The 23,517-nt window shown below is 48.2% G+C and overlaps 2 protein-coding genes and 1 pseudogene across 8 annotated transcripts in view; 1 reads left to right on the top strand and 2 right to left on the bottom strand.

Moving 5' to 3' along the window:
* The window catches only part of CMTR1 (cap methyltransferase 1), a 96,220-nt gene extending 96,109 nt beyond the window's left edge, over nucleotides 1-111 (bottom strand). The window contains exon 1 of the mRNA XM_068232681.1: nucleotides 4-111. The gene's annotated coding sequence lies outside the window, so the exon portion shown is untranslated. The remainder of the gene's footprint in view (nucleotides 1-3) is intronic.
* Nucleotides 112-142: 31 nt separating this feature from the next.
* LOC137504365 (uncharacterized) overlaps nucleotides 143-23,517 on the top strand; it is a 73,341-nt gene continuing 49,966 nt past the window's right edge. For 2 of the 7 annotated variants that reach the window (XM_068232688.1, XM_068232683.1), the window contains exons 1-3: nucleotides 235-328; nucleotides 3,711-3,842; nucleotides 18,854-18,924. The gene's annotated coding sequence lies outside the window, so the exon portion shown is untranslated. Of the gene's footprint in view, nucleotides 204-230; nucleotides 329-3,710; nucleotides 3,843-18,830; nucleotides 18,925-23,517 lie in introns of those variants that run through there. The other 5 variants (XM_068232685.1, XM_068232690.1, XM_068232689.1 and 2 more) reach the window with 5 other exon arrangements.
* LOC137504364 (TBC1 domain family member 30-like) overlaps nucleotides 11,036-23,517 on the bottom strand; it is a 30,251-nt pseudogene continuing 17,769 nt past the window's right edge.

The following is a 23,517-nucleotide window of genomic DNA, read 5'->3' as shown; positions in this document are numbered from 1 at the left end:
TACCGGTTCGGTCGGGTTGCTCCTGGTCAGGTTTCGTTTCTCCGGCTGTGCAGCGCAGCCAGTGGTCCTTCCATCTGCCCGCCGCACAGAAGTGATGTCACACTGCCAACCGAGGTCCTTCCCTGCTGTCTGCGCCGCTGCAGCACGTCACACAGAGCTGTCCAGGCCAATGCCTGTTCCAACTTCCCACGGAACACTTCCTGGTAGGCAGGGGATGTGGCCTAGCTGGTTCCTCCCCCATCGTGCTGGAAGAATGTGGGTTGTGGGGTTGAGGTACAGAGAGACAGGGCCGAGCCAGTCAGAGGTCATTTGATGATGAAGGAAGAAGGTGTGGGGAAAATAAAATGCTACTTTGTCAGAATTTGCTATGTCTACCATTCTACTCCTATGGGGTGAACATTCTGTCAGATTGCATACAATACTACCTATAGTGAAAAGATTTGCAACTTCATCAGAGTTTCTCCACTTCACATGGACCTTTCAACCTTTCTGTCTAGCATTAACTTACCCTATCCTTTGCCTAAAAACTACCCTCCACCCATCACATGCCTGACTTACCCTATCTTGTGCCTAAAACTACTATCCACCCTACCAATGCCTAAACTACCCTATTCTGTGCCTACAACTACCATCCACCCGACCCATGCCTAACTTACCCTGTGCCTAAAACTACCCTCCACCCTACCAATGCCTAAACCAGGGCTGTGGAGTCGGTACAAAAATCTTCCGACTCAGACTCCTCAGTTTATGAAACCCCGACTCCGGGTACCCAAAATTGCTCCGACTCCTAACGGCTGTGGCATTTGTAAAAAAATCCTCTGACTCCGACTCCTCAGTTTATGAAACTCCGACTCTGGGTGCTTAAAATTGCCCCGACTCCACAGCCCTGGCCTAAACTACCCTATTCTGTGCCTAAAATTACCCTCTACCCATCTTATGCCTAACCTACCCTATTCTGTGCCTAAAACTACCCTCCACCCATCCCATGCCTGACCTACCGTATTCTGTGCCTAAAACTACCATCCCATGCTTAAAGCGGATCTGAGATGAAAAACTAACTATAACAAGTAACTTCATAGCTCCCTCTGTCCCTCTTTCCTTCTCATTTGTCCCTGCATTCGCAGAACAGCACAGCTGGGCAGATTACTGGGTGAGATAGCGGCAGAACTGAGCGCCTGAAGAGGACAGCGAGGGACCTCCCATGCACCTCATGGGGCTGGAGGAAGCCCAGGTAAGTAATCCTGTCAGATCTGACAATAATGTCAGAAACACCTGATCTGCTGCATGCTTGTTCAGGGTCTATGGCTAAAAGTATAAGAGGCAGAGGATTAGCAGGATAGCCAGGAAACTGGTATTGCTTAAAAGGAAAAAAAATGGCAGCTGTAATATCCCTCTCACTTCAGTTGCCCTTTAAAATCCCCTAACATGCAAAAATGAGCCTATCGAACTTAGCAGTTGTCAATTTATTAACTAGCAGCCAGAGAGAGCCTTAAAGAGAACCCGAGGTGGATCTTCGGGGGTCATATGGGACACAGAGGCATGTTGTCTGCTTAATGACATGGCTCTGTGTACCCCATCCGCCACTCTCTGCCCCTCCCATGCCGCACTATAGCCCGCCGAGTTTATTTAAGATTTGACAATAACTTGGTGGTAAACACAGGGGAGAGGAATTCCCTGTTCAAAACATCCGCCAGGGGCATTCCTGCAGGATTTCCTGAGCTGCCATTGGGCAGCTCTCTCTCCCTGGCCGCGCCCCCTGACGCTCCCCTGCCTCCCTGCATGCTAGTAGAGACACACAGTCTCTCAGTGCAGCATTGTGACCTATAGGTCACAGAAGTGAAAGTGGGCCATTGCGGCCCACGGGAGCGGCGGGGAGCGGTGTTTTTTGCGGCTACCTGATCCGCTCAGCCCCGTGGATCAGGTAGCCTACTTTTATATTCATTTTTTTGAGCCCACCTCGGGCTCTCTTTAAAGCGGTAGGATCAGCCATACTATGCCAGGGAAAAAAACACATATATAAGTAGATAAATACTTGATCTACTTACATAACACATGTATTGTACTGTCCACGTTTTGATTTCAGTGATTGTTATATAGTAAATTACAAGAATTCTGTTCCTGGTGGGGGCCATGTCTTTTGCCCACAGTTAAGGCTAACTGGTGATGTCATTTCTGCCCTTTACTTTTTTCTTGTCTCCTCCAATCGCTGAGTCACCTCAGCCTTGCTTGTAAACACATGTGAGTAGGGGATTAGGTTTCAGATAAGAAGCTGGCAGGGAAATAAAGGGAAGAGGAGGAATAGATTATAGATAAGAACCCCCAGCATGCAATATTTTAACAAGACTACTAAAGGGCCAGTGTTCCTTAAAGAGAATCTGTATTGTTAAAATCGCACAAAAGTAAACATACCAGTGCGTAAGGGGACATCTCCTATTACCCTCTGTCACAATTTCGCCGCTCCCCGCCGCATTAAAAGTGGTTAAAAACAGTTTTAAAAAGTTTGTTTATAAACAAACAAAATGGCCACCAAAATAGGAAGTAGGTTGATGTACAGTATGTCCACACATAGAAAATACATTCATACACAAGCAGGCTGTATACACCCTTCCTTTTGAATCTCAAGAGATCATTGTGTGTTTCTTTCCCCCTGCAGTTCTCATGCACTGAAGTTTCAGGCTGCTCGTTTTTCTCCTGCAAACAGCTTTGCCCTTGTCTGTAATTCTTCAGTATGTGAAAGCCCAGCCAGCTCAGAGGACGATTTATCCAGCTTGTAAAAGATAAGAGAGAAGAGAGAAGCTGCCCTAATCTAAAAGATACACAGGCAGTGTGCATAGAGGGGCCTGGAAGGGGGAGTTCATAGCAGAACCACAACACTGAAGAACTTGGCAGCCTTCCAGACACAGGCCGACAAGTCTGACAGGGGAAAGATTCATTGATTTATTACAGAGACTGTGATAGTAGAACATGCTGCAGTAAGCCAGAACACATTAGAATAGCTTTTGGAACTTGTAGGATGATAAAAAACAGGATGCAATTTTTGTTATGGAGTCTCTTTAAGTATGTGATAACTCCAAATCATAACAGCAGAAAAAGTTTTGAAAGTTTTGAATGCAGGATTAGCATCTTTATCACTTAATACACTCAGACCAGTTGCTGTTGAAATTTGATTTTTATGGTGACGATACCGCTTTAAAGTATCTACTCGACTCCTGTAAAATTCTGGGCACTAGTCTACTTTAGGGGACCCAGCAATAAAAACCTTATATGGACATTAAGCTTACATTATTGGGTGGACAACACTCTCTCGTACTGCTAGGTACAATAGGTTGTAGTAAACCACGCCCACACTATTTGTAAAGTCACAACACTTTGTGCTGTGTAGAGGATGCTGTGATTGGAGAACTGTTCCCTATGATGTTTCCTGCTGGGTCCCCTAAAGTAGATTAGCACCAAATCCTGTTACGGATGCTTTTACCATACAAGTCATGTAGTAACTGAATGCCATTGCGTTTTATCTTTACACTTGAGTATGCAGCATTCATAAGTCTTTGGAAACCATGCCAACGGTATATAGTTTGGTGTATATGGCTGAACGCTACTCTCCCTGCTTATGTTATTAGTATTGTATTGTTTATAGTATAGTTTATAAGTAGCAGTTCTGTTTCAATTCGGATTCAGTTTTATTACAAATGTTGCTCATTCTATTCCAGAAATTGCATTGATGTTTGATGAATATCTGGAGAGTCCAGTGGTCTATCCCATAATGCCTTCCTCCACCAATCAGCAGCCAGTCATGGAGACCATGTTGACAGTGGGTCAAATCCCACTGGAAGCCTCGAGCGGTGGGTATATCATGCCCCTCCCACTTCTTACAGACAGGGCAGCCTTGGCATCTAAGAACCTTCCATTGTGGTTTTGAGTGGAAGCGGGGGAGGGGGGCTGATTTTCACCACTGTGAGGGATTTCTTGGAGCTAGTATGGTTGAGGTGACTCAGCGAGAAAGTCTATAGGCACCTGTCCTCCAATCACAGCAACATCTACAACATGAAGCCATACCTCACAACATTTTGGAAACAGAAACCGGGACACTTAGGCCACACCCCTAACCACACACCCCAACACACCCTTAGTCTTGCATACCATAAATATTTTTTATGAAAAAAAAATGTTTTTAATTAATAATCTTTAATTCATAGTAAATAAACCCTGCCCGTGGGTAGGGAGGTGATAAAAAAAATATCGAGGCGCCAGCCGCCAATGTGAGATGCGGGATGCCAGCATCACATACAATACTCCCTCCCTCCGAATGTGCCCCCCTCCCTGTGTCCCCCTGTTTGCAGAGTAAAGTGCGGAGCGGGCGGTCATCTTACCATTGATCCTTGCATACCGGCATCTGGCTCTTCTCTGCTTCCTGTGATGTCACAGGAAGCAGAGTGAAGCCAGATGCCGGTACGCAAGGATCAATGGTAAGATGACAGCCCGCTCCACTGCGCACTTTACTCTGCAAACAGGGGGACGGGCACATTCGGAGGGACGGAGTATTGTATGTGATGCCGGCATCCCGCATCTCACATTGGCGGCTAGCACCTTGATCATTTTTCCCCCCTCTCTGCCCATTGCCGGCCAGGACACAAAGGGGCCATAGCGGTAGAGCCCCCCCAAAATGAGACAGTCCCGCAGAATTCGGGACAGTTGGGGGGCTTGTAAAGCATTCAAATTGACTGTATAGTATGAAAGTATTAATACACTACATCCTTTCGGTAACCTGGAAGTCTGAGAGAGTGCTGTCCTCCCAGTTCAGGGTGTTCAATGAGATGCAAATAATTTCGAGTTGATGCAGCATTATGTACATTTTGTATGCAAATTAATACAGTTTGGAAATTAGTCCAGTGACAACCACACCTATGGATGTTGACGTGCCGTGATCACTCCTGGAGTCACAGGGATTCAGTGTATAAGTTGAAAGGATCCGCACCGTCTTAAAATTAGTATTTATTCAAAGCTCTTTAAAAACTGACAAAGGCATAACGTCAGTGCGCCGTGCATCAGTGGTGACCCGGCACACACTGATGTTATGCCTTTGTCAGTTTCTGAAGAGCTTTGAATAAATACTAATTTTAAGACGGTGCGGATCCTTTCAACTTATAATTTATGCAGCTTGAACTAGGGCTGAAAGATTTTCGGTTTTAAACCCGAAAATCGAGATCAAGGGTAAGACGATCTTGAGATCGTCAGAGCTGCGTTTTTCTCTGCCGCTGGTACATTGCTCTGCTCCCTCCTCAGTGTGTAAACAAAACAGAAACATTCCCCTGTAGGTGCTGGAGAGGAGGACCATACCCCCCCCCCCCCCTCTCAGGATGACAGCCAGGCTGGTGAATGGGGAAGACGAAAAGAGCCAGAGACACGGCGCTGCCCAGGGGAGCCATTACCACAGTAATTAACTAAAACTTCTGTCCGCTCTCTACCTGGCGGGGGACAGTCTGCGACAACTACTATTACTGCATGCCCCTCTCTGCCTGTCCCATGTGTGCTGCTGGTTGGGGAATGACAGTGACCGACTGAAAATGTCACCTTGCTGCTGCTGGCTGGACAGCTTCTACTACCACACAACCACTGGCTTCTTCACACAACTATTGCACTCATCATCTCCCCTGGGCACTGATAGGTTACATGGGGAGTCACTGCTGTCATGTTACACAGTACTGGGCAGTGTATAGATAGGAAGTCAGCTAGATATATGTAGAGGTAGGGGAATATATAATCATATTCCCCTACCTCTACATATATCTAGCTGACTTCCTATCTATACACTGCTCAGTACTGTGTGACATGACAGCAGTGACTCCCCATGTACCAGGGCAGCCATCAGGGGGGTACAAGAGGGACAGTAGTATGGGGCCCAGGAAGGGTCTGGGGCCCAAACAGTGGCAGTGCTACTCGAGTCTCTGCTGGCAATTATTCTACCGTGGCATAACAGGAGTTGTGTGGTCATCTCCCTCTTACCTGCTGTGTGATTGGTGAACACACATCAATGCGGGGGGGGGGGGGGGGGGCAGGGAGTTATGGGCGACAGGCAAGTTGCTTTGACTCTACCCCACATACCGTGGCTCTGCCCCCACACAATCTACCTATCAGATTATTTGGCGTGAGGGGGGCCCTGTAATTTTGGCAAGTATGGGGCCCAGAAAATTCTGATGGCAGCCCAACCAGCAGCACTCATGGGACAGACAGAGAGGGGCATGCAGTAATAGTAGTTGTCACAGACTGTCCCCCGCCAGGTAGAGAGTGACTGGATGGCCGGAGCGATCTGATCCATCGTTGTACAGCAAAAATCGTGTACAGAATCAAAATCGCAATTTCTGACAAAAATCGTGCAATTCAATCTTTTCCTAAAATCGTTCAGGCCTAGCTTGAACATGAACCAACCAACTCCTGCTGAGGTAAAATTTGATTAGTCCATTTTCAAGCTGCATATATTTGCACAGTCCTGCCTCAACTAGAAATTATTTGCATCTCATTAATCATCCCTAATTAAAACATATTCTCTATTGCCCCCTACTGGTAGTTCTGGAAAGTGTTACAACCAGATAAACACTGCCGCAGTAAAGAGGTCTATGGGCCTGAACACACTGAAAATTTCTACTTGCGATTTTTGTGCTCTTTCTGATGTGCTTGCGATTTTGCTTGTTCACCTAAAAACATGCGTTTTTTCAAATGCAGCACTTAAAAAGCACAGCAGTCACCGTGATTGCGTTTTCTAAAAACGCATCGCACCACTGTGTGCAGGTCATCAGGTCTTTCATGATTTTTCAAAAGACCTTGCGATTTTAAAAATGCAGCGCAAACGCAGCAGTGTGTACAGGCCCTAAAACATGACAGAAGGCGATTCTCCATTCTGGGCAACTTATTCTCACCAGGAAGCTATCTAACCTTTAGCAGGCAGCAATAAAACAAGAATCTGCTATACATCATTTACCGCCCACGTCGCTAGGGAGAGTCGTAAAGACACCTTTATTTGTGATAATTCATATTTCCTGATATTGATAAAAACATGTATTTTAGTAAACAACAAAAATGTTGCTACATATTTATTTTACAGGAACCCCAAGAAAAAATAAATAAGTTCTGCACTCTGTAGCAGCAAAATAAAATCCTCAGTGCGCTTTGTGTCATAAAAATCTGACAGCTCCTCGTGTCCCAGCAGGGCTGTGGAGAGGAAAAGGAATCACTTTACTAGTTCTCTTTCACCTGACAAGACTTCTAACAGCCACAAGCTTTTTAATGAGCTGTGTAGAAGTCTCAGGGTAGGAACACACTAGACAGAATCGCATATGCGTTTTCAGTGTCGGACTGGGAGCTGGAAAAGCTGAGGAAATCCACTTGCTGGCCAAGCAGCTGTAATCAGGTGTTGCTGCTTACAGTGAAGACTTTCTGCAGATTTCTATTGGGAGTGATAACACAGGGTTACTGCTGCTTGGCCAGCAGGTGGATTTCTTCAGTTTTTCCACCTCCCAGTCTAACACTGTGCCTTTTCCATTATGTGCTATGGGAACCGCATATGCGATTGTGCCTAGTGTGTTCGTATCCTCATACATAAGAGTGATCAGTTCAGGAGGTCAGCTGTGTCGGTTCTGTAGAAAGAAAAATCAAACGTAACCTCTGAAGTTAGTTTAACCTTTATTAGTATGGAAATGTATGTAAATCGTGTGTTTTCTCCTACTACCGGAGCAACATCACAGTGATGATTGTTTGTTGTGACACTGTTTTTAGCGTCAACATTGGATAAGATTTGCGCCAACTGCGTTAAAGAGGAACTGTAGTGAAAATAACGTAATAATAAAACTGCTTATTGTTTTACAATGTTAATTTATAAATGATTTAGTCAGTGTTTGCCGTTTGTAAAATCTTTTCTCTCTCTGTTTCACATTCTGAAGTTTACCACAGGCGGTGTCATCTTTAGGCCTCTTTTCCACGGACTGTTGAGCTGTGTGCTCAGCAAGCAGTTGCCAGGCAGCAGTGAGCAGTTATAAGGCAGCAGTGAGTAGTCACCAGGCAGCAGCAAGCAGTTGTGAGAGTATGAAAGGCATTTCACTGCCTATCAACAGTCCGTGGAAAAGAGGCCTTAGTCCTGCCAGGTGATCAATGCAGAATATCTGTTTCTGAGAATACTGAAGCCAGTACAAATAATGCTTGGTCTCCCAGAATGCTCTGGGGGAAGAATTCTGCTTCGCTCCGCAGCTTAGCCTAAGCATCAGTGAGAGGGCGGAGCTACATACCAATATACAGCAATATATAGACATAGGAAGTGTTTCTGATGCTGACACCAGCAGTCGGTAGTTATGCGGAGTAGAGGAGGGACAGAGTCATCTATAACCCCTGTCTCCATGGAAGGAATGATGGAGTAGAGGGACAGTGTCATCTATGACCTTTTTCTGCATGGAAGGAATGATGGAGCAGAGGAGGGACAGTGCCACCTGTGGCCCCTTTCTCCATGGAAGGAATGATGAAGTCGAGGGGGGCAGTGCCATCTGTGACCCCGGTCTCCATGGAAGGAATGATGGAGCTGAGGAGGGACAGTGCCATCTGTGACCCCTGTCTCCATGGAAGGAATGATGAAGTCGAGGGGGGCAGTGCCATCTGTGACCCCGGTCTCCATGGAAGGAATGATGGAGCTGAGGAGGGACAGTGCCACCTGTGGCCCCTGTCTCCATGGAAGGAATGATAGAGCTGAGGAGGGACAGTGCCATCTGTGACCCCGGTCTCCATGGAAGGAATGATGGAGCAGAGGAGGGACAGTGCCATCTGTGGCCCCTTTTTCCATTGAAGGAATGATGGAGCTGAGGAGGGACAGTGCCACCTGTGGCCCTTGTCTCCATGGAAGGAATGATGGAGCTGAGGAGGGACAGTGCCATCTGTGACCCCTGTCTCCATGGAAGGAATGATGGAGCTGAGGAGGGACAGTGCCATCTGTGGCTCCTGTCTCCATGGAAGGAATGATGGAGCTGAGGAGGGACAGTGCCATCTGTGACCCCTGTCTCCATGGAAGGAATGATGGAGCTGAGGAGGGACAGTGCCATCTGTGGCTCCTGTCTCCATGGAAGGAATGATGGAGCTGAGGAGGGACAGTGCCATCTGTGACCCCTGTCTCCATGGAAGGAATGATGGAGCTGAGGAGGGACAGTGCCACCTGTGGCCCCTGTCTCCATGGAAGGAATGATGGAGCTGAGGAGGGACAGTGCCATCTGTGACTCCTGTCTCCATGGAAGGAATGATGGAGCTGAGGAGGGACAGTGCCACCTGTGGCCCCTTTCTCCATGGAAGGAATGATGGAGCTGAGGAGGGACAATGCCATCTGTGACCCCTGTCTCCATGGAAGGAATGATGGAGCTGAGGAGGGACAGTGCCATCTGTGGCCCCTGTCTCCATGGAAGGAATGATGGAGCTGAGGAGGGACAGTGCCATCTGTGGCCCCTTTCTCCATGGAAGGAATGATGGAGCTGAGGAGGGACAATGCCATCTGTGACCCCTGTCTCCATGGAAGGAATGATGGAGCTGAGGAGGGACAGTGCCATCTGTGGCCCCTGTCTCCATGGAAGGAATGATGGAGCTGAGGAGGGACAGTGCCATCTGTGGCCCCTTTCTCCATGGAAGGAATGATGGAGCTGAGGAGGGACAGTGCCATCTGTGGCCCCTTTCTCCATGGAAGGAATGATGGAGCTGAGGAGGGACAGTGCCCTCTGTGACTCCTGTCTCCATGGAAGGAATGATGGAGCTGAGGAGGGACAGTGCCATCTGTGGCCCCTGTCTCCATGGAAGGAATGATGGAGCTGAGGAGAGACAGTGCCATCTGTGGCCCCTTTCTCCATGGAAGGAATGATGGAGCTGAGGAGGGACAGTGCCCTCTGTGGCCCCTTTTTCCATTGAAGGAATGATGGAGCTGAGGAGGGACAGTGCCATCTGTGACTCCTGTCTCCATGGAAGGAATGATGGAGCTGAGGAGGGACAGTGCCATCTGTGACTCCTGTCTCCATGGAAGGAATGATGGAGCTGAGGAGGGACAGTGCCACCTGTGGCCCCTTTCTCCATGGAAGGAATGATGGAGCTGAGGAGGGACAGTGCCATCTGTGACTCCTGTCTCAATGGAAGGAATGATGGAGCTGAGGAGGGACAGTGCCACCTGTGGCCCCTTTCTCCATGGAAGGAATGATGGAGCTGAGGAGGGACAATGCCATCTGTGACCCCTGTCTCCATGGAAGGAATGATGGAGCTGAGGAGGGACAGTGCCACCTGTGGCCCCTTTCTCCATGGAAGGAATGATGGAGCTGAGGAGGGACAGTGCCCTCTGTGACTCCTGTCTCCATGGAAGGAATGATGGAGCTGAGGAGGGACAGTGCCATCTGTGGCCCCTGTCTCCATGGAAGGAATGATGGAGCTGAGGAGGGACAGTGCCATCTGTGGCCCCTTTCTCCATGGAAGGAATGATGGAGCTGAGGAGGGACAGTGCCATCTGTGGCCCCTTTCTCCATGGAAGGAATGATGGAGCTGAGGAGGGACAGTGCCATCTGTGGCCCCTGTCTCCATGGAAGGAATGATGGAGCTGAGGAGGGACAGTGCCATCTGTGGCCCCTGTCTCCATGGAAGGAATGATGGAGCTGAGGAGGGACAGTGCCATCTGTGGCCCCTTTCTCCATGGAAGGAATGATGGAGCTGAGGAGGGACAGTGCCATCTGTGACTCCTGTCTCCATGGAAGGAATGAGGAGTAGAGGAGGGACAGTGCCATCTGTGACCCCTGTCTCCATGGAAGGAATGATGGAGCTGAGGAGGGACAGTGCCATCTGGGACCCCGGTCTCCATGGAAGGAATGATGGAGCTGAGGAGGGACAGTGCCCTCTGTGACTCCTGTCTCCATGGAAGGAATGATGGAGCTGAGGAGGGACAGTGCCATCTGTGGCCCCTGTCTCCATGGAAGGAATGATGGAGCTGAGGAGGGACAGTGCCATCTGTGGCCCCTTTCTCCATGGAAGGAATGATGGAGCTGAGGAGGGACAGTGCCACCTGTGGCCCTTGTCTCCATGGAAGGAATGATGGAGCTGAGGAGGGACAGTGCCATCTGTGGCCCCTTTCTCCATGGAAGGAATGATGGAGCTGAGGAGGGACAGTGCCATCTGTGGCCCCTTTCTCCATGGAAGGAATGATGGAGCTGAGGAGGGACAGTGCCATCTGTGACTCCTGTCTCCATGGAAGGAATGATGGAGCTGAGGAGGGACAGTGCCATCTGTGGCCCCTGTCTCCATGGAAGGAATGATGGAGCTGAGGAGGGACAGTGCCATCTGTGGCCCCTTTCTCCATGGAAGGAATGATGGAGCTGAGGAGGGACAGTGTAATTCCTCTGCTATCTTCTCTTGCTCCCTGTAGCATGATTAGCATTCGTGTCTAAGCTTTTTTTTTTCTTATATGTGGGAAGTTTACAGCTGGAGTTCTACAGTTCTGTCCATATAAACCCAAATTCCTGGCAGTTGCAGATTGTCTGAGCGGTTTAATGTTTGGGAACGGGGTGAAGACATGTCCTCTCTGAAATCTTTCACTGGAAGACTGAATAAAAGAGGTCATCTGAGGTTTCTCTTTGGTGTCTTTGATGGAGTTCAGCTCCAACGCTTCAAATTTGCTCTGTACAACAGTCAATGTGTTTTCACCCTGGAGAGCCGGCTCAGAAGAGAGTCCATCATCCTTCACAGCCGTCCTGCCTGAGTCATCTCTATTTCTCACCAAGTCCTGCACTAAGTCCTCTTTTCCTGGAACTGTACAAGCTTCATAGTTTCTGAGGTCCCTTGGTCCTTGTATAACTCCATTTGTGCCACCACAACCAAGATGACATTTGGTTCTGGCAATGTTCCGCCTCTTCTCTGAGACCTGAGTACAGCAGGTAGAATCCAACCTCTCTCTCTTTTTTTCACTAGACAGAATCAAAGACTTAGATGCCCTCAGGTGGTTGATGGAGCCAGAATTGTTCACTGTCTCCAGCCTCTTGCCAATTAACAGATGGTTCACAACTAGGGGGTGATTTATCGGAGACAGCAGAACACTGCTCACAGGGCCTTTATCTGAAAGAAAAATGACAAGCAGAATGAAAACGAATTTATAATCATATTTACAACTCTCAACCGACTAAAAGCAGATGAGGAGTTGTGGGAGGAGTCAATCACATGATTAGCACAGTGGAGCATCAGATGAGGAGCTGTGGGAGGAGTCAGTGACAGGATAGGCATGGAGGAGGAGCAGATGATGAATTGTGGGAGGAGTCAGTGACAGGATAGGCAGAGAGGACCAGCAGATGAGGAGCATTGGGAGGATGGATAAGTCTGTAAAGGTGACAGTTTAGAATCAGGAGGAAGATCTGATGAGTGGCGGTTGTCACAAAACACAAGACTATGGGTAATGAGGTCATACACTTGAGCAGAGATTATTAATATGTTGAACAGTTTCTAAGTTTGCATGCGAGCAGCAGACAATTTCAAACTAAGCTAAAGAATCTCAGCAGCTGATAAGTTGGTCTGGCGCAGTGTGGAGCTGCCTGCTATCTGGGGACTGTGCGTGTCATGGCTCTTGGATGTTACCTGCTGTGATGTAGACGCGGTGCTTTTGCTGCAGCTGCCTCCTCTTCATGCTGCAGTATTGTCGCTGCAGGAAGGAGATGTCCGTCGTCATGCGCTCCATCATCATACTGCTGAGCAGAGCTTGGTGTTCTCCATGAGAGGAGTGTACTGCGCCAGGACTGAGGTGTGTGATGCTGCCTGCATTCTGCTCCTCCCCCTGACCTGGAGAACATATAGAGGATGAATGTCAGTCACACGTTACCAGGGGCGGAACTAGAAATCACTGGGGCCCCCTGCAAAACTTTGGATGACCCCCTCGCTTTCTGCACAGGTAAACTGAGAACCAATGTTATTCCCTTGGCTAGTGCACACTTGAATGTGTTTTTCCCCATGCAGATAAAAACAGACAGCAGTGAAGCACTGCAGGCATTTTCTCTATCTACTTTAGCTTCTGTCATAAAATGTGCATGTTTTTTCACCCATACAGACACACATGGGGCTTGATTCACAAAGCGGTGCAAAGTGTTTGCACGCTGGTGAAAAGGCCCTTATCACGCCTAAACTCACTTTAGGCATGATAAGAAGAAACTCGCGCGAAGTTACCGCGCGTACGCGCGTAAGTGCGCGCGCAGCACCCGACGCTTCGCGCGAAGCTCCCATTAAGTCCTATGGGACTTTGCGCGCGCTCTCACGCGCGTACGCGCGGTAACTTCGCGCGAAGAGCAGGAAAAAGCGGTGATAACTCAGTGGTGAAAAGGTTATCACGCCTAAAGTCTTTTAGGCGTGATAACTGAGTTATCACCGCTTTGTGAATCGAGCCCCTGGTGTGCAGAAAACAGACAGACGAGTGGGCTTCCTGCCTCTCGCCATACCCCTAACGGAATACCTTGGGGTGTCTTCTTCTTTATAAAATGGGGTCACTTGTGGGGTTCCTATACTGCCCTGGCATTTTAGGGGCCCTAAACCGTGAGGAGTAGTCTTGAAACCAAATTTCTCAAAATGACCTGTGAAATCCTAAAGGTACTCATTGGACTTTGGGCCCCTTAGCGCAGTTAGGGTGCAAAAAAGTGCCACATATGTGGTATCGCTGTACTCAGGAGAAGTAGTATAATGTGTTTTGGGGTGTATTTTTACATATACCCATGCTGGGTGGGAGAAATACCTCTGTAAATGGCAATTTTTTTATTTTTTTTACACACAATTGTATATTTACAGAGATATTTCTCCCACCCAGCATGGGTATGTGTAAAAATACACCACAAAACACACTATACTAAAATGCAAGGGCAGTATAGGAACCCCACAAGTGACCCCATTTTAGAAAGAAGACACCCCATGGTATTCCATTAGGTGTATGGTGAGTTCATAGAAGGTTTTATTTTTTGTCACAAGTTAGTGGAAAATGACACAAAAAACAATACAAATCAATTTCCGCTAACTTTTGACAAAAAATAAAGTCTTCTATGAACTCGTCATACACCTAACGGAATACCTTGGGGTGTCTTCTTTCTAAAATGGGGTCATTTGTGGGGTTCCTATACTGCCCTGGCATTTTAGGGGCCCAAAACCGTGAGGAGTAGTCTGGAAACCAAATGCCTCAAAATGACTGTTCAGGGGTATAAGCATCTGCAAATTTTGATGACAGGTGGTCTATGAGGGGGCGAATGTTGTGGAACCGGTCATAAGCAGGGTGGCCTCTTAGATGACAGGTTGTATTGGGCCTGATCTGATGGATAGGAGTGCGAGGGGGGTGACAGGAGGTGATTGATGGGTGTCTCAGGGGGTGATTAGAGGGGAAAATAGATGCAATCAATGCACTGGGGAGGTGATCGGAAGGGGGTCTGAGGGGGATCTGAGGGTTTGGCTGAGTGATCAGGAGCCCACACGGGGCAAATTAATGCCTGATCTGATGGGTAGGTGTGCTAGGTGGTGACAGGAGGTGATTGATGGGTGTCTCAAGGTGTGATTAGAGGAGGGAATAGATGCAAGCAATGCACTGGCGAGGTGATCAGGGCTGGGGTCTGAGGGCGTTCTGAGGGTGTGGACGGGTGATTGGGTGCCCTAGGGGCAGATAGGGATCTGATCTGATGGGTAGCAGTGACAGGGGGTGATTGATGGATAATTAGTGGGTGTTTAGAGGAGAGAACAGCTGTAAACAATGCACTTGGGAGGTGATCTGACGTCGGGTCTGAGGGCGATCTGATGGTATGGGTGGGTGATCAGATTGCCTGCAAAGGGCAGGTTAGGGGCAGATTGATGGGTGGCAGTGACAGTGGGTGATTGATGGGTGATTGACAGGTGATCAGTGGGTTATTACAGGGAAGAACAGATGTAAATAATGCACTGGCGAATTGATAAGGGGGGGGGGGGGTCTGAGGGCAATCTGAGCGTGTGGGCGGGTGATTGGGTGCCCGCAAGGGGCAGATTAGGGTGTGATCTGATGGGTAACAGTGACAGGTGGTGATAGGGGGTGATTGATGGGTAATTAGTGGGTGTTTAGAGGAGAGAACAGATGTAAACAATGCACTTAGGAGGTGATCTGATGTCGGGTCTGCGGGCGATCTGATGGTGTGGGTGGGTGATCAGATTGCCCGCAAGGGGCAGGTTAGGGGCTGATTGATGGGTGGCAGTGACAGGGGGTGATTGATAGGTGATTGACAGGTGATCAGTGGGTTATTACAGGGAAGAACAGATGTAAATAATGCACTGGCGAATTGATAAGGGGGGGGGGGTCTGAGGGCAATCTGAGCGTGTGGGCGGTTGATTGGGTGCCCGCAAGGGGCAGATTAGGGTCTAATCTGATGGGTAACAGTGACAGGTGGTGATAGGGGGTGATTGATGGGTAATTAGTGGGTGTTTAGAGGAGAGAACAGATGTAAACAATGCACTTGGGAGGTGATCTGACGTCGGGTCTGCGGGCGATCTGATGGTGTGGGTGGGTGATCAGATTGCCCACAAGGGGCAGGTTAGGGGCTTATTGATGGGTGGCAGTGACAGGGGGTGATTGATGGGTGATTGACAGGTGATCAATGGGTTATTACAGGGGGGATAGATGCATACAGTACACGGGGGGGGGGGGGGGTCTGGGGAGAATCTGAGGGGTGGGGGGTGATCAGGAGCCCCCAGGGGTCAGTTAGGTCCTAAACTAAAAAAAATGGCGTTGACAGATAGTGACAGGGAGAGATTGATGGGTGATTAGGGGAGTGATTGGGTGTAAACAGGGGTCTGAGGGGTGGGTTGGGGGGGGGGGTTGAGGGGTGCTGTGGGCGATCAGAGGGAAGGGGGGGGCAGGATCAGTGTGTTTGGTGCAGACTAGAGTGGCTGCAGCCTGCCCTGGTGGTCCCTCGGACACTGGGACCACCAGGGCAGGAGGCAGCCTGTATAATACACTTTGTATACATTACAAAGTGTATTATACACTTTGTATGCGGCGATCGTAGGGTTAACAACCCGCCGGTGCTTTCGAACGGCTGGCGGGTTGTCGTCGCGGGTGTGCGGAGCCAGTTGCCGGGGGAGCACGCGTCACCAGTGACGCGATCGCTCCCCCGGCATGCCGAAAGGACGCAATGCCGATGGGCGTATTGCAGTCCTTTCGGCGTCCACTTTGCCGCCGCCCATCGGTTGTGGGCGGTCGGCAAGTGGTTAATCTGTGGATGCTGCAGTCACACCACCGCCCATTCACTCATCCTTGCAGTACACCTAAAGTGATAGGAATATTGAGGCTGCTGTATTTATTTCTTGTTAAACAATACCACTTGCCTGGCAATCCTGCTGATTTCTCTGGCTGCAGTAGTGTCTAATGACACACCTGAAACAAGCAAACAAGCATGCAACTAATTCAGTCAGAGCACCTGATCTGCATGCCTGTTCAGGGTCCATGGCCTAAAAGTATTAGAGACAGAGGATCAGTAGGTCAGCCAGGCAACTGGTAGGTTTGAAATAAATACTGTAGATCAGCCTCCATATCCCTCTTACTTCAGGAGTGATTTCAGAAACTCTCATGTGCGCTACAAATATGGCCCTGAGTAAACATGAACATGGCGCCCGCCCAATAGCAGTATTACGTGGCCCTTCACCCCCCCCCCCCCCCCCCCCCAAATAGTGTCATATCTCATAAGTCTCGAGCTGTGCTCTCGCCTCCTTCCTGTATCTCCTCACCATCGCCTCTCCTCCGTTCCTCACAGGCATGTACTCTCTAACGTGACAGGCTCGCCGGTCACAGGGACAGAAATGCCGCTTCTAGGGAACCATGATGATAGGAGGATGAGTTGAGGAAGAGAGAAGGAGCATGCCAGCCGGACAGGTGAGATATGATGCTCCTCTCGGCACTCACATTATCACCTCTCTGATGGTGACGCTATACCCCGCACCCTCATAGTGATGCTGAAAGGAGAGAGACTACCGGCTCCTAGGTAGTAAAGAACGATGTAAGCTTTCCAGGCTGGGTTGGCTGGATGACTTATTCTCTCTGATTATTACCAGGGCCGGAGAACCTCAGCAAATCATCTCCAAATCGCCTATCTGATCAAATCCCTGCACACACTCTACACAGATGTTCAATAGTTTGCAGTAGACAATCGATGCCAGGTCTTCCCATCCATTTCCCGTTCCCCCAGTTATGCAGAGCGTAGAAGCTCTCACCTATTCGCCAGTTCCTTCTCCCATGTCTTCTCTCTTTGTGACTAAACACTAGAGACCAAACACTATAGAGCACTGTGGCATGTACCTAACATGACCACTAGAGGCCTCTAGTGTTTGTGGTGTGTCACAGGGGCCCCAGGACAGAAGAGATAGAAAGAAGCCCCAGCGGTGGAGAGAAGGCCTGGGAGGAGGCGTGGACAAGTGAGCGTAAGCTTCCCTGCCTACACCGCGCATTACAAAATTGAACTCCACTAATGATACGCACCTGACCCACCATCATGCGATATCTTCTGTGCGGTGACATCATTCGAATCGATTGATTTTGGCTGAAAATTGATCTATTGGGAATTCTTTGCAGCTTTGATTTGCTCAATAGATTTGATCAGTTGATCGAATCGGCTGGATATCGGTGAAAAGAGTCGACCAATGTATGGCCTCCTCCAGTTTGCCCTATCTCTGTGAGAGCAGATGCCTCTTTATACATTTCAGAGACTTTGGTTGGTTGAGGTTTGAACAGTAATCTGAAATGATAACTTACCTCTTATGTGCTTCTGGTTTCTCTGCAGTTCAGGGGCCAAAAGTCCACTTATCGGGCCCAGACATCCAACAGCACCAGCTTCATCATCGAAGTCAGATTCCTCATCGCTGTTGGGCATTCGGTTTGGGTACCTAAAACATAAACATGGCCATAGAAGCTGAGTAACATTGTGCAATGGTATCATCATCTCTGCCCCCCTGAGCATTAGGGCAGTTTTCCACTGGCTGTGATTTGCAATGCAATTATTATCACTTGCAGATCACAAAACGCTAGGTTGTTGTCAAACTGATGAAAATCACACAGCAGCATTACCATTAGTGTAATGCAATTGTAACAGGATTTTTCCCAATTGCATAAGTCAGTCCTCATGGGTGGTGCTAAACTTGGGCATGCTGGGGCTCTGCCCCCCCCCCCCCCCCCCCACCACCACTCCGTTAACTGTTTCCAGGCTCCAGCAGCATACAGTGAACAGGATAGGGTCTGTAAAAAACTCTCCATGTCTATGAAGTCTATGAAGGCATTAAATAAACCAAGAGTCTTATCTATTTAGCATAAACACCTCACAATCCTTTCAAGATCCCTTGTAATTAATGTGTCTGGATGACACTTATATTTGCACACAAAAAAAAAAAATCCCCCTACCTCCTTCTGATTGTATGTTCTAACATTGTCAGTCAACAGGAATAGAGTCTGAAGAAGGCTTACAAGTTGAAAGCTTACTGTTTTTCTTTTAAATTAGCCAATAAACTATAAGGAGTTACACATACAGTGTTTCTCTCCCTCCTGCCTCTTCCCCCTCCCCTTGCTTGTAGAGGATCTAGAGGCTTCCCCCTCCCGAGGTAAGTACACCCCAGGGGCTCTTTCTTACAGATTCTCTTTAAGACAACTATGTAATATGAGGGACTACCCAAAGTATATCCATTTATGGTGTATACATTGATTCAACCTTTTTCCACATAGGTTTGGTAAGATGTACAATTAAGATTGTGTCATCAATGGACACCTTTAACAAGGTACTGGTTTGGCTAACGGTCCTTTTACTTGTGCTGTTCCTCAGACATCTCCATTTCCTGTCTGTAGATTTGCTGCCAGTCTACAAGCAGGAAGTGGGAAAAGCTGGAGGAAGAGGACATCACCAGGACAAAGTAAAGGTATGTAAGCTTACTGTGCTTCGGTAGAGAACATATAGGTACTTTGATAAATCCACCCTGATGATTGTGTGGCAGCCTGAAATACTCACCCAGAGAATGAAGCGGACTTCACAGGTGCCGGGAAGGGGGTGATATTGTAGGTGAATGTGTCCCTCAGCTCAACAAGTTGTGGTAACGGAAATGGGGCCATGGAGTAAACAGTCTGCGCAAAACACACAACATCAGAGCACATATAACTAATAACAAGTCCTATTCAACCACATGTGCTTTGCCTTTAAATCCCCCCCACCCCCATACACACTCATAACCTCTTCCCATGAGCGGTTCAAAGACTTCTCTAGAGCTGCCCCTTCTCCATAGAATACCCTCCCTCATCCAGCAGCGTAGCTAGAGATTATGGAGCCCCATAGCAAAACTTTCATGGGGCCCTTCAGATGTCGGCACGTAAGCAATGCCACCTGCCCCTACCCTATGGATAAGAGTTCATTGGACAGTTTACATTTTCCTGCAACTAACACTGCAGATAGTTCATGGGCACTGAGACAAAGTCAGAGGGTGGAGGAACACAAGAAAGGTAATGGTGAATGGATTACGTAACCACTGGGTCCCCTCTGCTCCAGGGCCCCATTGCAGCTACTATGGCTGCTATAGCTATTGCTACGCCCCTGCCCTCATCCCATTAAGCTTCCTCCTACCGTCAACCTATTTAAAAAAGCACTCACACTTTCCCCACTAATGCATTTGTCTGCATTGTTTTGTTTCTTCAAGTGCACAGCGCAGCTATACAGATTTTTATGCAAAACCGCATGCCGTTATGCCACTGGACTTGCACAATTTTAGTGTTTGCCATAGGCTGTATATTACTCAGATACGCCCCTGGATGGGGTATCGGGTGGGTGTTTTACTGTATCATAGCAGAGGAAGATGACAATTCTGAGGGCTTTCCTGCATCCCTTTAGATGTGTAAATCTGTATTCTAGCATACAGAAGAGCTCCCCCTGGTGGCTGCAGCACATCTAAAGGGATGACAGAAGGGGGGCGCATGCGCGGCGCCAGCGAGGACGGATGTGAACCCTGCTGGCTCCGTGCCTGACCGAGATTTATGGGCTCTTTTTAAGCATTTTGGGGACAGCTAGCCCACTCTTCTGCACACCGACACCTTATTAAGCATGGGAGGCAAGCGAAAGGGGGCCAAGAACTCACCTGAAGCCGCCCCGGGCACGATAAAAGCTTTATTGAATCGTCAGCGGGAGAAGTTGGATTCCAAGATGGCGGAGGCTGCGACACAAGGCTCGGCTCCTTCCTCCCCTGGAAGTTCTCTCTCGGAACCTCCACTAACTCCAGCCCACCTAAGCCCGCAACCAGACCAGTATCGGGAACTGAAAGCTTTCTTCAAGCAAGAGCTGGCCTCGGCAGTCCGCGACATTACCGCCCAAATTGGGGACATTGGCGAAAGGGTTAACGACCTAGAAACCCGCCATGATGAAATAGCGGACGCACTAGCTGACGACAAACAAAGGCTGGACTCCCAGGAGGAAAGGATAACCCAACTGGAAAACAAGCTCGAAGATTTCGAGAACAGAGCCCGCCGCTCCAACCTGCGCATCCGGGGCCTTCCCGAAACGATTACGGAGATCAGGGAAGTAGCTACTAATCTTTTTGCGGACCTGCTCCCTCAGCTTGATCGCTCCATGTTCCGCATGGACAGAATACATAGAGCACTGGGCCGACCGCGAAACTCCAACCTTCCCCGTGATGTCGTACTTAAACTCCATTATGGTGAAGTGAAAGACCAGCTCATGGCAGCAGCTCGCAGCCTCTCCACACTACCCGGGGTCCCGCAGTCGGTTCAACTGTACTCCGATCTCTCTCCGCTGACCCTTCAGAAAAGACGCTCGATGAGACAGGTTACCCTCACCTTGATTAGGGAGAAGATACGCTATCGCTGGGGGTTTCCCTGCCAACTTGCTTTCCAAATAGGAGAAGTTTTGCATGTCATTAGAACTGCCGCTGAGGGCAAAAAGATCCTGGAGGAGGCCGACATACGCCTGGAACAGCTTCCCACCTCCGCATCTGCCTTACCGGCTCCAGCCCCCCTTCCTCCTTCCCAGAGGCCTGAAAGGATATGGAGGACTGGAACGAGGAGACAGCGGGACCAGAACGCCTCTCCAACACCTTCAGACAGCTAAGTATAGCGATATATATTGATAAGATCCCAATACCCTCCTCTCCACAATCATTTGGAGTTTTCCTACTTCGTTTTTGGTCCTTACTCCACCGTTTAAACGAACTCAAAGATTATAGACGCCATTTTGGCTCCAACGAACCGCCTAAACTTTTGCCTGGAGCTCCTGCCCTGACGCACTTTAGTATCTATCTGGCTACCATCTCTCCTGCTCGAACTGCCTTAGCCTATTTCCCCTCATGGGAAGCTGCCATTAAAATCTAGGACTTTTGAGTCTTTCCTCTTATATCCTCTACTAGGATCAACCTTGGCAATAAACTGCATAAACTAACCGCAACCTCAAGCGGCAGGCCTTTATGCCACCATGAGACACCAACAGTGCCTGCAGGAGCAGCTTCAATCATAATGTGCCTTATTTAACTAGCACATATTATGGGTAGCAGATTACCCCACATTACCTTACAGGTTATAATGTATGCTATATGCCCTTCTCGGTCAGGGATCCTATGTTGTACCCCGCTATTGAGGAATGAGGTCGTACCCAATAATATGGGACCCCCCCATCCCTCGGTATCAGACTAATATAGGTGGCTTAACCACCTCACTGACTGTTGCTGCTGTTTGTTATTGTTTTCTGTTTAAATTTTATTTCTGTTTTGGGGATTTATCCAGGAGAAGTTGGAGTTGTATACCCAGGATGCTATGTAGGCATAAGTCTAGACTAATCCATGTCTATTTCACTTAAGTTGCTTTCTTTGAACGCTAGGGGTCTTAACTCTCCACAAAAACGTAGAAAACTATTCGCTGACATTCAACGCCTTACCCCTGATATAATATGTTTGCAGGAAACACACTTCTCCGAGACATCTCATCCTAACTACCTGCACAGTAGCTACAGAAAGTTTTACATGGCTACCTCTGGTAAGAAGCATCGTGGAGTAGCAACCCTGCTTAAAAATTCATTGCCAATTGATGTGGGTGGAGTGGTATGTGATCCGGCGGGTAGATACCTTATTCTTTCTGGGACATTGTATTCCCAAAATATACAAATTATTAATTGCTATGCACCCCCAGAACAGGCATTTTCTACAATCCTCGAGGTTGCCCCACTCGTGTCTCATGCACCTAATACAATGTTATACTGGTGTGGCGATTTCAACTTCACACTGAATGAGGCCCTAGAAAAATCTAAACCATCCCCCGACAAACTAACCAAGCATCAACGGGCTACTCTTCAAACTCTCCTAGAGGATAACTTTTTGGTTGATGCCTGGAGGGAATATTATGGCAATAAACGTGGGTACACCCATCACTCAGTAGCACATAACACATATGCCAAGCTGGATCACATGCTACTCCTAACCTCTATGGTCCCTCAGCTTCTCTATGTACGACATATTCCTACCCCATTGTCCGACCACGACGCTGTTCTAATATGTATGGACACTCGATTCCGGCCACTCGTAGAACTCCCTGGAGACTAAACGAATCACTTCTTATAGACCCTACCACACGCAGTGAAACACTTGAAGCCCTTTCCCAATATTTCGATCAAAATGTCCCTGAAGACACCTCCCCCATGAATAACTGGCTAGCTCACAAAGCCTTCATAAGGGGCAGACTAATCCAGATATCTTCTCGCCTTAAAAAACAACGCTCTGAAAATTTTTTACGCCTTTCATATAAACTCAGAAGACTGACCCTGCTTAATCAAACAGACCCTTCTAGATTTTTATACAAGCTAATAAAAGATACACAATTAGAGCTGGACCTAGTACTATCTAGAACGGTTGAAAAGGCTATGAGATGGACCAAAGCTAAATTTTACCGCTACGCTAATAAAGCAGACACCCTTCTAGCAAACAAACTTCGCCAACAAGAAAAAATTAACCATATTTATAAAATACGTACCCCTGAGGGCAATGTCACAGCTGACCCGGCCAAAATCCATGAACTTTTTCACTCATATTATTCCCAACTCTATAACTGTCCCTCACAACAAGACCCTACCAAAATTAACGAGTTCCTAGACCAAGTACACCTTCCCGTGGTTGCTCCTGAAACTCTAGTTTCCCTAAATGACCCCTTCTCTGAGCTAGAAGTAACTAAAACAATCCAAAAACTAAAACTACATAAAGCCCCAGGCCCGGATGGTCTTTCAGCATTGTACTACAAAAAATGTCTCCCACACCTCATCACCCCACTAACTAAAACTCTAAACTCACTACGAAAACTGAGCCATATCCCCCCTGAATTTCTGGCATCCACTATCACTATCATCCCTAAACCCCATAAGGACCCCCTCAACCCAAAACACTATCGCCCCATCTCCCTTCTAAATTTAGATTATAAAATTCTAACTTCCATACTTGCAGCTCGTCTCAATAAACTATTACCTCGTTTAGTCT

Source organism: Hyperolius riggenbachi, chromosome 4 (assembly GCF_040937935.1).
Source record: "Hyperolius riggenbachi isolate aHypRig1 chromosome 4, aHypRig1.pri, whole genome shotgun sequence".
In the NCBI taxonomy this organism is placed as follows: Eukaryota; Metazoa; Chordata; class Amphibia; order Anura; family Hyperoliidae; genus Hyperolius; species Hyperolius riggenbachi.
Note: the sequence above shows the minus strand (reverse complement) of the source record. Positions and strands in the feature narration are given on the sequence as shown.